Below are 13,628 nucleotides of genomic sequence, written 5' to 3' on the forward strand. Positions count from 1 at the left end.
ATTGCAAAAGGAGTAAAATGTGTTTTTAGTAATTTACTGTTAATGATTTTATTGTTTAGTCTGTTTCAATTCACTTCTTTTCTGTCCCTTAGCATCCAGCACTCTTGTAGCTCTTACTCTCGCTGGCATTTACTAAAACTGAATTAAGAAACTCTCTTATGAATTTGTAATAAGATGATCTTACTTTTTGCACAATTTCAGTAAAATATACAAGCCTTTTGGCAGAAGTGGAATTCCATTGCCCAAAAATTATACAATGAAGGTTATAACGTACAATGAAGACCCTAATTTATAAAATTTAGAGTAAAATTATTAAAATCTGTGGATTTTAATATTTTGAATTAAAGTTATGATTATGGCACATATTTTCAGTCAAATAATAATCTTTCTAAACTGCTTCTTAGGTAGTCTGAAAACAAGCTGAGCAAACTATTTGCTCAAATCTTAGACTTGATTTTCAGTGTCTTCCACAGAAAACAATATATTGGCATTTTTCGTTTGTGTGAATGTTTTGCAATAACTTTGAGTCTCCTAAACTAAGGAATCTCAAAAAAAAAAAAATATATATATATATATATATGTATATAGCCCTGTACTGGACCCAAAACAAGAATCATAAAAACAAATGAGGCATAGTCAAAGCAGAGGGAAAAATACATTTTTAAAATGCTAAATATCTCTCTCAATTCATATTTCTCTATCAAAATTATGTTTCAATATCAAGTATCACAACAACTCTTAATTTATTAAGGCCAATTATTTTCACACCATAAATAGATGAATATGTAATTTTAAGTATTAACTCCTGTGATATCGATCTCATTTTCTTTTCCAAAGCAACTGCAAGGAAGTTTAAAATAGAAAGGTTTTCATAATTGAGCTGAATATTATGAAAAATTTTAAAGTAAAAGCATTTCAATGCACAAACCTTTGGATTATCTATCATTAATTATTTATATTTATATTGTGGAAGCATGCAAAATCCATACTTTTCGCCAACTACTCTGAGTCATTCCTTAGTTTATTCATGGATTTATGTTCTTGATGTTTACTTGCAGAGAATGCAGAATTTTTTTCTCTTTAACTATAAGGAAAAAAAAAAAAAAGCTCTAACAAATATCCTTGGAAGAAATAAACCAACTTGTGATACAAGGTACTTTATCAGGTGGTACTGCTCCAGATGTTTCAAGCATTGTTTGTCAGTTTTTCAGCGGGAATAAAGATGACATTCATATGAGAGAAGGAGGTTCAGTAAAGAGGAAGAAGAAATTTGAAATAGTAGAATAGGCACTGAATAAAGCACATAATTACTTCTTAGAAATTGAACCAAAGTTCAATCGTTCAAATAGCTCTTAACATTTTAACTCTAGTCAGAAGAACGTTTACATTGTATTTCAATTTTGAATACACTGGAATAATTCCTCAGGCAAGCCAGATTTTAGCTCTGCAGGCATTGGAGTTGATCCAGGTAGCTGGCATGAGGCCCCAAATAAATGCACGTTGAAGAGTACTATACTGCAATAGCAATGTTAAATTAAACTTGACATTCTTAACAACAAGATTCATTATTTGTATGCTTTCAGGAAATCTGATTTGTTCCCATACTGCTCTTCCTTTGGTGTTCTGAGCAGCTGGTATAAAAAAAAAATCTGTTTCTACCACCTAAATCTATTATTCATAATTAACACTTATGAAAATGCAAATATTTATAAATCACCATAATTTATTAGTGAAATTAGTCAGATCATTGGCACCAAAATTTGAAATCACATTGCTGTTCACCTATAAGCCACTTGAACAGATCCCTTAACTTGTATTATGTTACATGTTGTTTCCCTAGGCCATATTCGTCTTTATGTAATAATTATGTCAAAATAGCACTACAAATACTCATCTAATTTTCCTTCTAGAAGCGTTGCTTGTGCTTCAGCCCCCTCGAATTATTTTCTGAACTATGTTGGGCCCTCTAGAGAGTTATGCTGCATAGATTAACATAGAATGACTTTTAGCCCTGTGGCGTATGCCAATTCCTTTATCTCACACGTGCGGGTGATGACCATTGCAGAGAGCACCACCAACAGTCAAGTCTGTGAAGGATCACTCAATTTCACTGATGCCTGCCTGAACCATTGAGATAAAGACACCCTTGAAGATGACATGTTCTCTCCCTCAGCTACATGATAGGTATAAGCAAGTTTCCCTGTTGCCTATTCCCCACTCTTTTTCTTAATCCAAATTGTTCTTATTGTAATAAAGAGAAGGAAGTCCCTTTCATCCCTGCAAATGAAATTCTCCACAATAATGTGTGTATGTCTATATATAGATACATAGAGAGAAGGGGGTATATAAGAACCTTGAATTTTATGCATGATTTTTCTGTATACGACAAATTCTTTCTCTAAAAAAAGAGAAAATATGAAGCATAGTAATTTAGTTGTACAACTATCCAAAGTTGACGCTATTGAAACTGAAGAATAGAGATTTCCAGATTGTAATAAGAGCTCTAGTAAAATGTCTCATAACAGATTCTTATAGTAGAAAATCACTGAAATAAGCTGCTTCTGTATTAAGAAGTCTAGAGGACTATTTGAGAGAATTATACTTACCAAACTTATTAATGCAAGGATTTAACATCACTGTGATTGATATACCAAGTTCATTCCACTGTCATCCATCAGACTTAATTTAAGATACACATTGCTACTTTTCACTCAGACTAACATGAAGATTCAAATTAAATAGCTCAATTAATGAAGTAACTAGAGAATAAGGAGTAAGAAACCAGAATATTTGGGAGACTGAATTCACATCTGTGAACTCTTTTGCCCCATAAGGCGTTGCCTAATTATCAATTGCTTACAGAGGAAAAGGAAAAAAAAAGGAAAGTTATTAAGAAATAAGGTTATAAACAACAACCAAAAAAAATGGAAAATGAAGTTATTATGAAAAGTGAACATAAAGTGGAATAATGAACATATGAAATATCCCATCGTGCAACTGGAGAGAACACCCCTAAAAAGAGATACTAAGAATGGATTATATGAAGTTTATAAGAATCTCACTTGATATACATTGTTAAATAATAAAGGAAAAGAGATAATTTAAAATGTGCAATTTACACCAATCAAAAATAGAAATATGGTATTAAAAGTGTCATAAGAATAGAAAAATCAAAAACCAAACTAATAAACCTGACAAATGGGGAGCTTCACTCAGAGTCATAAAACTGTAAGTAGCAAACATGATTCCACCAAATGAATTAAGGCTTAGAGATGCAAAGATTATATGACAAAAAAATTATGGTGGGGTATTTCCTCTAAGAACGTGTCATATTAAAATAGCTAAAAAGAACAAAATAGTGTGAATTAGAAAAATATAAACTATGAACTTCGTATGTTTATATTATGTGCATAAATTGATGTGTATACTTCATGATTAAATAAACACAGTGTATAATTCTACACTTACATATATCAAATATGTAAAAAAGCAAATTAGGTGTTTGTTCCTATTTATATATATACACATACATATATAATTATGATAATTTAAAATAAAATTAGGATAACTAATATGAAAAACAGAAAATTGTTGAAGAAGACATTATTTCTAGGTTTATAAATCATATAAGAGAATGTCAACTAATACTTCCAGATACTATAAAAGATGGTTAGAAGGTAAGACCACAGAGAGAGGAGACTTAGCTATATAAATTTCTCCTCTCCATGGATGATACATCTCCAATATTCAAAGCAGAGACCAATCCTAAAGATCCAAAAGGGTGTGATTCCCCAGGAGAAAAGTCACATACCAGTGGGAGGAACATTATAGCAGATGAACTTTCTCATGAATGAGAGTGTCGATTTCTTCCCACAGAAAAAAAGTTCCTTAAAATGGATATCAACGTGTATTTTTTGCCTACATGTTTCTGATAGCACTGCCATATATCGCCTTAGGAAATGGTTTAGTCATATGGTCACCATAATCTTTATTATTCTACCTGTGCCACTTTTGAAAGTGAATAGGATACACATAAAGCAGACAAAAGACAAATGTATATACTGCTCCTCTATTTACGATTATCTTATCACATGTAACATTGCTTATGGAACTCATTTTACTCCAACATAAAGGTGCTAGTATACATATAGCCAGAAGATTCACTGGTTTTACAACATAATCCTTCACACTGAAGCATCTAACTCGATAGAACAGAGAATTAACCTTGGGAAGAATCGTTTTTATGCCGAATATGGACAAGACCACAAGGTTGATGTGCTTTCCTAAAACTGTGGTATTTTCTCTGAAGAAGTGACAATTATATTGTCCTCTATCTTTCATAGCCAAAGTACACAATTTCTGCAAATAAGGGAACAAGGCAAGTGGTCTTGATTAATTCTGCTAACTTGGGCTCAGCAGATAGAGCTGATTTTCAAAAGCAGGAATGATTCTAACCATTATAATGGTTCCTTAGAACAGTAAATTGAAACTGTTACGGACCCACTTTTGCCTCCTCATGTCACCCTGATAATAATAGAGTTAACCATAGAACTTTCTGCCTGCCCTCCTTGATAGACCCTGATTACATCTCCCTGAGGATATAAAAGCTTATGTTGGTAAGCAAAGGTAGGAAGTGGTAGAATTTTTTTAAGTTTAAATATGAATAGAAGGGAGTATAAGAAGGCCCAGTAATAGGTTATTGTCTGTGGTTATTTACCGCAATCTCTGTCTTTGCATGTATTTGTGTGCATTAGAGGGGTTGGTAATCTCCCTCATAAGTAAATTTCCAGGTTAAATTTTCCAAAAACAGGCAAATGTGATTTGGATTAGGGAATAGAAGCCAGGGTTAGCAGCAGTGAGTAAGCACATTGCTTTTGGGAGAGGGTAGATATCAAGTTTTGCTGGTAGTTTATGGGTAACCACTTCAAATTCTCCATGTAGTTCCTCCAGGCAGGCAAGTTTATGTGGTTCCCAGTGATACCTGCAGTTCCTCATTTCTTAAACACTAGTAAAGGATTCCTTGATTTTCTCACCCTCCAAATTCTGGCTTGATTTAAAAATTCTTAAACTCCCTATATTACATCCCTGGCAATTTGAAATACCTAAAGCCATTTCTGTTTTCCTTAATCAAATAAAAATCTCCTCAAACTATATTTCAAAAATTGGAATTTAGAAAGAGGAATCCTCACCTAACCCCTCAATAATGAAAAACTAAGTAGAATACTACTATGAAAACTAAATTGTGTGACCTTTAGGGCCAACCACTTATTTTATTCTGCAAAGAAAAAAAATACTAATTGGTGCTCTGCATTATTAGCTTCACATTATAATGTAAAATTTTGTGAAATGGTACATATCAAAAAGCATTAATTTGAGCATCTTGTCAGGTATGAGTTGATAGTTCAGAGAGTCCCAAGAACTGTGCATACTGGCAGGTCTCTATGTATCCAAAGTGATGCTGACTAATAAGTGAGAAAAGTTCAAAGAATATCCTAGTTGGCTGGAAAATATTTTATGTATTAGGTTATTTCATGTGAAACAAACTGAGACTGCTGTCAAACTGATTTTATCTTCTAGAAAATTGCATTGCATTTTTCTCACAATACAGACATTTATTATAGAAGCAAAGTGAATCTAGTGCATAATTGTCCTAAGATAATAACTACTCTTGGGAATTAAAGATACTTGGTTAAGTATTTCTTACTGGCTTCAGGATGTCATTGGACTATGACAAACCACATTCATCTTTCCTTTTTCAGAAATATATTATTAGTATAATATTTTAATACTATTCAATTCTAAGTTTTAAATTTCCACACTGGAGAATTCCTACTGTTTAAACAGTTCAGAATGGTTTCTAGGCTTTTTTGTCCTGCTATGCATTTCATAGATAAATTATAAGGACATTGTGATAGCATGAATTTTCAGCCTAGGCTGCTATGTTTTCTATAAATTGCATAATGATTTTGTTAGAATTTGTTTAGGAAATTACATTCAGGCTGAATCCATAGAGTATAAATATATTCAGGGTAATAAATAGCTGCTATTAAAAACTCATTTGCCAAAAATTCCAAGTTGATGATGAGAGGAAATACCTGAGTGTATCTGGATGTTGTTTGGCTCAGAACCCTACTAAGTTCACATTCTCTCTCAAGGAAGGTCTCAATTTTCTTTAGGGCTGCCTATTATTTAGGATAAGTCTATGGATATGCATATTTATAATTACGGCAGATTTGTATTAATTCCTGCCACAGGGACTCCCATATCAAACTAGTATCCTTAAGATGTTGTAAAACTATAATAATAAAGCAAGTTCTGATTCAGGAAACTTGAAGATCTTTCAAATAATCATAATACCACCCTTTATCCATGAATAAAACTATAAAACCTAGTGAGAATGATGTAGGCTATGGGTGGAAGGCTCTTTGTCTCTTCAGAGATAACCTAAGCTGAAAGCTGTGGGTGTGGAACGGTAAGAGGCTGCAGTCCTGCCCTTAGGAACAATGGCAACAGGCTCCAGTCCCAAGAAACAGTTTAACAATGCAAGAACTATAAACTTTAAGTATTTAGGAGAAATGCAAAAAGTAAATATGCTAAAAGCTTATCTAAAATATCTGGAGTCCATGCTAAAAGCTTACCTAAAATGTGGAAGATATATGTGCTAATTGAAGCCTATTGAGAACTGAAACAAAAGGACCATTTAGCCTTTCCTCTCTGTATAAAAGACGTTTGAAAATCTTGTTCGAGGCTCGGGATTCAAACAGAAGTTCCCGAGTCCGGCCGGGCTGTCAATAAACCATTTTTCCTTCTCAAAATCATTCCTGAGTCCTGGCCTCTCTATACTCAAATAATTGAACTTCTCTCAAATTCTACAACAAGAACACATGTGTAGTCAGGTGAGGACTCTGAGAATTAAGGGGTGGCAGGCATATTGAGGAAGTAGATCAGAATTGGATACATTTTAGCAGTGAGTTTACCTTTTTATTATTCCCTCTGATATCCCACTATCTGGTTCAAATTCCAGGAAAGGATTTTACTGGCAGTGATAGCAATGCCAGCCAGGACCTGCAGGGTGTGAAATTCTGGTTCGGAGAAAATTTCTCTTCAATTTGAGAAGATAGAGTTCCAAAAAGGAAAGGAAAATCCAGTTGATGTTTCTCTTCTCTATTTCTTGCCACTTGTCCTGGCATGCAGGTGGTATCAAGAAAATTGTGTGACAGAGAGGAAAGAAAATAAAGCTCCACCTTTCAGGCAGAATCTAAAAAAGAGACCTAGGAAGTACCAGGAATATTAGAGAGAATGAGAAGCTAGGGTAAATAAGCCCTTGGATTCACTCCTAGAAGAACATATGCAATCTGATCCTAAACAGCATAAAACCTTTAAGTAAAGAACTAAGCAATAGGCCACCGTTCCAGGTCCCACCTGCCCACTGGTTGGTACACATGCAAGACAGCTTGAATCAGCTCTGAAAAGTCATTGGAAATTGAAGTGATATTGAAACAAAATCCTACAGAACCTAGCCAGAACTTTCAGCTGAATTTAACCGTATCAGTAACCTAGTTAAAAAACTTAATCAGAAAACAATTTATAAGCAAGCAAACAAAAATTTCCATAGGATACAATCAGCACTCAGTGTCTTATAATATTGCATTTAAAATGTCCATCATACACCCAAAATACTCAACAAGAGAAAAACCAGGAAAATCTCAACAAATGTCAGAAGAGAATATCAATATATACTAATGAGGAGATGACACTGATGTTGGAATTCTCTGATAAAGACTTTAAGATAGTTATTTTTAAAATGTCCCAAGAAGCATTGAGCAAAACCAATGAAATACATAAGGAAATAAAAAGTCTTGACAAGACATAAAATACATAAAGCAGCAGCAAATAAATTTTATAAATGAATAATAGAATAACTAGAGCATTAGGTACTTATGGGACAGTGGCAAAAGAATCTAACATTACTGCCAATGGGATTTCATATATATAGGAGAAATTGTGCTATGTTAAAAATAGTATTCCTAAGAAATAATGACTGAAAGCTTTCCATATTTTGGGAAAGGCACAAACTTAACACATAACTGGCAAACTGGAATAAACACCCAAAAGTTATGCAGAGACACATTATAATCAAACTGCTGAAACCCAAAAAAGAATAAATCTTGAAAGTAGCCAGAGAAAAAAATTTAATAGGAAAGCAACGATCTGAATGACTATAATTTCTTATCAAAAGCCATGGAAGTCAGAGGACATAATACAGAATATTTAAAGTGCTAAAATAAAGAACTGTTAATTCAGAAAACCATATTTCTTAAAAATATATTCCAAAATGTGAAAAAATAAAATATAGCCAAATTTTTTTAAAAAGTAAAATAAATGAATTCATTGAAGAAGGAAAACTAAGAAAAATTATTGCCAGCAGACATGTTCTAAAAGAATTACAAAAGAAAATTTTTCAGGAAAGGGGAAATGATACCACATGAAAACATGGCATATGAAGAAAGAAAAAAGAACAACATGAATGGCAAATATCTTGGTAAAGATAGTAGCTGTTCTTTTCTATGTCAGTTATATAATATACATGTGCTGTTTGAGAGCAAGATGATAGAGTATCATAGATGAAATATGTAAGACAACTGCATTGTGAAGGTGGGGGTTTAATATGACCTTTATTGTGGTGAAGTTTTTACTTTCCTCTTTAAATAGTAATATATAGAATACAAGTACAGTGTGAAATGGTATTTATTGTAATATTTATTATATTTCCTGTTGACCATAGTTTACTGTTCACATTTCTAAAATCACAAAATAAATGATGGATATGTTCAGAAGGCACTAAGACTGACACAAATGCATACAATATAATGATATGAATAGGTTAAAAGTAAAGGATAAAAAAGATAAACCATAAAAACACTAAAAAGAAAGCCGGAATGGCTACATTAAGAACAGAGAAAGTCAAATTCAGAAAAAAGAAAATCACTAGAGATAAAAAGTGACATAATATGACAATAAAATAGGTGGGAGGGAGGGGCAACATACGAATATGGGAGAGTGTCAGAAGTTCGTTAAGAACTAAATGTTGAGTAAAACGTATCAAAGTATAAGTAGGAGGGTTACCTGGTTAGGACGCTCAGGGGGTATGGTCTGATGCGTGACGGACTCCGGACGGAATAGCTGAAGGCTCATTTTGCCAAGGTGGGTTCTACCATTGGGTGGGGTGGACCCATATCCTGGGGAAGACTAATGCCGTCGAATAGAGAGAACTGTATCTCTCGTGAGAAAGGACGGCTCCCAGGGTATTAGATTGGCAGGCGTTGTGGGCCCTAAGGGGAGGGGAAAATGGATGTGGAATGGATGGAACAAAGGTAAATAAGGGGGCAAAAGAGGAGTTATGTGAGAGTACATGGGGATGAATATAAAACAGCTAATATTACACCAAAAACATATCGGGGACGACAGACTAATAATGAAAACCATAAGACAAAACATAGGATAACTAAAAAATTTAGAAAACTGTACAGCCTAAAATATGGACCACATAGTAAGCACAAATGTCACCTTGTTTGAAAACTATAGTTTTGGAATCTGTACATCAGTTTCAGGAAATATGATATGAATAAGTTAAAAGATTATTGCTGTGCAAGGGAAAAGGTTTTATGGTGGATCTGGGGAAATACTGTATATTGTATATATGAATTTCAGTGATCTAAGACTCTTCTGAAGCTGACATTATGTTGGGATTCACTTTACGGGAAGTTTTGGATCACAGAGTGGTTCAACAATGGCAGCGGAGGAATACTGATATGGGATGTTATTGACAGGATATATATGGTTGACAGGGAGTTATACAGGGCATATGCCCAGGGTATATGGTAATGTCTATATATACTCATAGTGGAAACAAAAACAAAAGCTGGGGGGGTACTGGGCTCCTGGCTGGGGGGTCACTGTTGTGGGCCCTGGGAGAGCAGCGGCAATCCTCCAGGTGCAACGGCAAGAACCAGGAAGGAAGGAGGGCCCAACAGTGGGCTCGTGATACTAATGGTTACACTTTTGAGCCTATACACCTGCAATAAGAACAAGGCCTAGAGTAGCATTGTGCCTGGGGGTTTCCTCCTGACAGCCTGCATGTTACTCAAATGTGGCCACTCTCACAGCCAAACTCAGCGTGTAGATGCGATGCATTCCCCCCAGTGTGGGACATGACACCCGGGGATGAGCCTCCCTGGCACCGAGGGATCACTACCACATACCAGCTGAAGAAGCAACTATAAAATGACCTTGAATTAAAGATTCAATGCGGAACAGCAGAATATACCTGTCTACATATAATAACATGACTTCGGGAAGCTGTTTGACCTAATGTAAGGGGGAAATGGAAAGGAGAAATGAGATTATAAGGCTGTGAGTCTCTAAAAAAGAGTCTGGAGGTTGTCAGAAGGAATACCCCTATGTACAACTGAACAGAGTCTAAGAGACAGATAAGGTAGATACAACCCCAGGTATTGGTTCTTTTGAGGGATAAAGAGACCCACGGGTTCTATGGTCATGGCAGAAGGGGTTCACTGCCATGACAGATAGCCCTTCTTTGGACCTGGTGTTTCTGCGTGATGGAATTGGACTCAGAGGGGATCTCTTTTCACAAGACTTGCATGCTACTTTATTGGAATTGTAGTCGGTGCTGGGTTTAAGATATATGTAGGGGATTTGAATCTCTGGACTGATAATATGACACCCAGGCCCAGAGCCTCAACAGACTTCAGCTCCTACACTTTGATTTATTGGACTTACTCCACTCAGCTAACATGGAGTTGAAGAAGGTCAACCACCACAACATGGAGCCTAGAGTGTCTACAACTGGAAGCAGGAGGAGTGCATCCAGTACCCATATGGAATCTAAGCCCTCACTTGACATAGATGTGCAATGGACACAACCAATCCAATGTCCACAGAGAAAATGTGGAATGGGTGTGGGAACGGTAGCCATGGTGGCTGCTGGGTGTGGGGAACGGGAGGAAGAGATGAGATGTGGAGGCGTTTTTGGGACGTGGAGTTGTCCTGGATAGTGCTTCAAGGACAATTACGGGACATTATAGATCCCCCCAGGGCCCACTGGATGGAACGTGAGAGAGTCTGGGCTATAATGTGGACCATTGACTATGGGGTGCAGTGATGCTCGGAGATGGACTTACCAGGTGCAATGGATGTGTCATGGTGATGGGAGAGAGTGTTGCTGTGGGGGGAGTGGGGGGCGGGGGAGGTGGGGTTGAATGGGACCTCATATTTTTCATAATGTAATTAAAAAAATAATAATTAAAAAAAATATGACAATAAAAGGGACAATTAAGCAAAGACATAGGAATCCTAAATATCCATGCTTCTAACTAGAGAACTTCAAAATAGATTGTGGAAAGTTTTAATAAATATATTCAAGTTCACTATCAATGGTAGACTTCAATTCTCCTTTCTCAATAACTGACAGAACTAGTAGTCAGAAAAGCAGTAAGGAAAAAAAAAGTTTTATATAGCATCATGCATAAACTGGAGCAAGTTGGTATTTATAGAATACTCCACACACAAAAAATATATTACACAATCATTTCAAGTGCACATGGAATGGACACTAGCCTAGACTATATACAGTATCATAAGACAAACTCTAATAAATTTGAAGGAATTGAATTCACATGCATATTATTCACACGAACTTTTTCCAAAAAGAGATTAAAGTGGAAATCAATAACAGGAAGTGCAATAAAAATCCCAAAATATTTGGAAATGAACCAATGCGCATCTAAACAACTCATGGTTCAATGAGGAAATGGGAAATTAGAAAATATTTTGAATTGGATTTAAAAAAATATATGCCATATGTAATGCAGCTAAAGTACTGTTTGGAGGGAATTTTATGCCATTAAAAGAAAACAAACTGTTACAGTATGTATGGTCCTGCGGTGTATTCAAAGCACCTTATGTCTTAAAGCCATACAATCCTGTTGATTTTAGGACAATGAGTTTTGCTGGCACTGGGTATGACCTGTAAGCCTCTGTATTCCCTCTCCTGATGCAGTAGTTTTTCAAGTTGAAAATGCTGTGAAGGCAATGGAAAATAGTAGTAAAACCACTAGGATCCTATGTAAAGAAGATATTGTCTTAGGAGTAGAAAAACTAGTCCTTTCTAAACTTTATGAAAAATGTCTCAGCAAACGAGTTTATAATGTTGATTGGCATGTCGGAATGGTGGTAGCAGGTTTGTTGGCAGATGCTCTTTCCTTAGCAAACATAGCTCGAGAAGAACCTTCCAACTTTAGATTTAACTTGGGCATGAGATTCTACTAGAACATCTTGTAGACAGAGTGGCCATGTATATTTCTGTCTATAAACTCTACAGAGCTGTTAAACCTTTTGAAGGCTGTGTCATGTTCAGTCTTGTGGCATGAATGACGGTGCACAACTCCATATGATTGATCTATCGGGTGTTTCATATGGTTATTGGGGGTGTATCATTGGTAAACCAGGCAAGGTGCAAAGACAAAAATAGAAAACAAATAATCTACAAAGATGTTGTTAAAGTTGCAAAAACAACATATATTACAGATGCAGTTAAGGATAAAGCTTTTGAACTAGAGTTCAACTGGGTTAGTGTATTAACTAAAGGAAGAAATGAAATTGTTCCAAAAGATATAAGGGAAGAAACAGAGAGATATGTAAGGAATCTTTGGGGGAAGAAGATTAATCTGATGATGATAATATATAACATTTACATCTGTATCTATTCTGTCTTAAACTTCTACTATGCCATATAAACTATTTAGCCCTGTAGATCATTACATTTCCAATAACAAATTTTCATTAACTTTTTTGTTTTAGAGTCATAAAAATTCTAAAAGAAAAGAAGGAAGGTCTCAAATGAGTAATTTAATATTCAATCTTAAGAAATACAAAATGAATAACTAAATAAAGGAATATAATAATATAGATAGATACAGAAATCAATGAAATTGAAAACAGAAAACAATAGAGAAAATCAATTAAATCAGATGTTAGTTCTTTGAAAAGATTAAGAAGATTGATAACATCAAGACATCTGACCCAAAACAAAACAATATAAAACAATGCACAAATAAGCAATATCAAAAAGGAAAAATGTATATCACTACAGAGCCCTGATAAAATAAAAACATAAGAAATATTGCCAAAAAAGCATATATTTTGTAACTTAAGATAAAATGGACCAAGTCTTCTGTTCAGCATCACCTGGAAATCCTAGCTTGTACAATAATGCAAGAATACGATTTAAAAGACATAGAGATCAAGACAAAATAAATAAAACTCACCTTATTAATAGGCAACAAGGTAACTGACAAATAAAACTCTTGGAATATAAAAAGAAACTTTTAGAAATAATAAGTGAGTTCAATAAACTTATAGGATATAAATTCAACATGTAAAATCAATTAAATTTCTGTTTACCAAAAATGAACAATTGGAAATAAAAGTACTTTTCAAATAGCTCAAAATAGTTAAAAATTCTTAAGTTAAAAATTTTTTCATATAAAGCAATGAAGAAATGATGAAAGAAATAAAACAAAACCTAAATTAACAGAGAGATAATCAGG

General features: G+C 34.6%; 1 pseudogene; it reads left to right on the forward strand.

Annotated features, from left to right (window-relative positions):
- The first annotated feature begins 12,019 nt into the window (after window positions 1–12,019).
- Window positions 12,020–12,766, forward strand: LOC101429505 (proteasome subunit alpha type-3 pseudogene; annotated as a pseudogene).
- The last annotated feature ends 862 nt before the right edge of the window (window positions 12,767–13,628 follow it).

The sequence above is a fragment of the Dasypus novemcinctus genome, chromosome 15 (genome assembly GCF_030445035.2).
Source record: "Dasypus novemcinctus isolate mDasNov1 chromosome 15, mDasNov1.1.hap2, whole genome shotgun sequence".
Taxonomy (NCBI): Eukaryota; Metazoa; Chordata; class Mammalia; order Cingulata; family Dasypodidae; genus Dasypus; species Dasypus novemcinctus.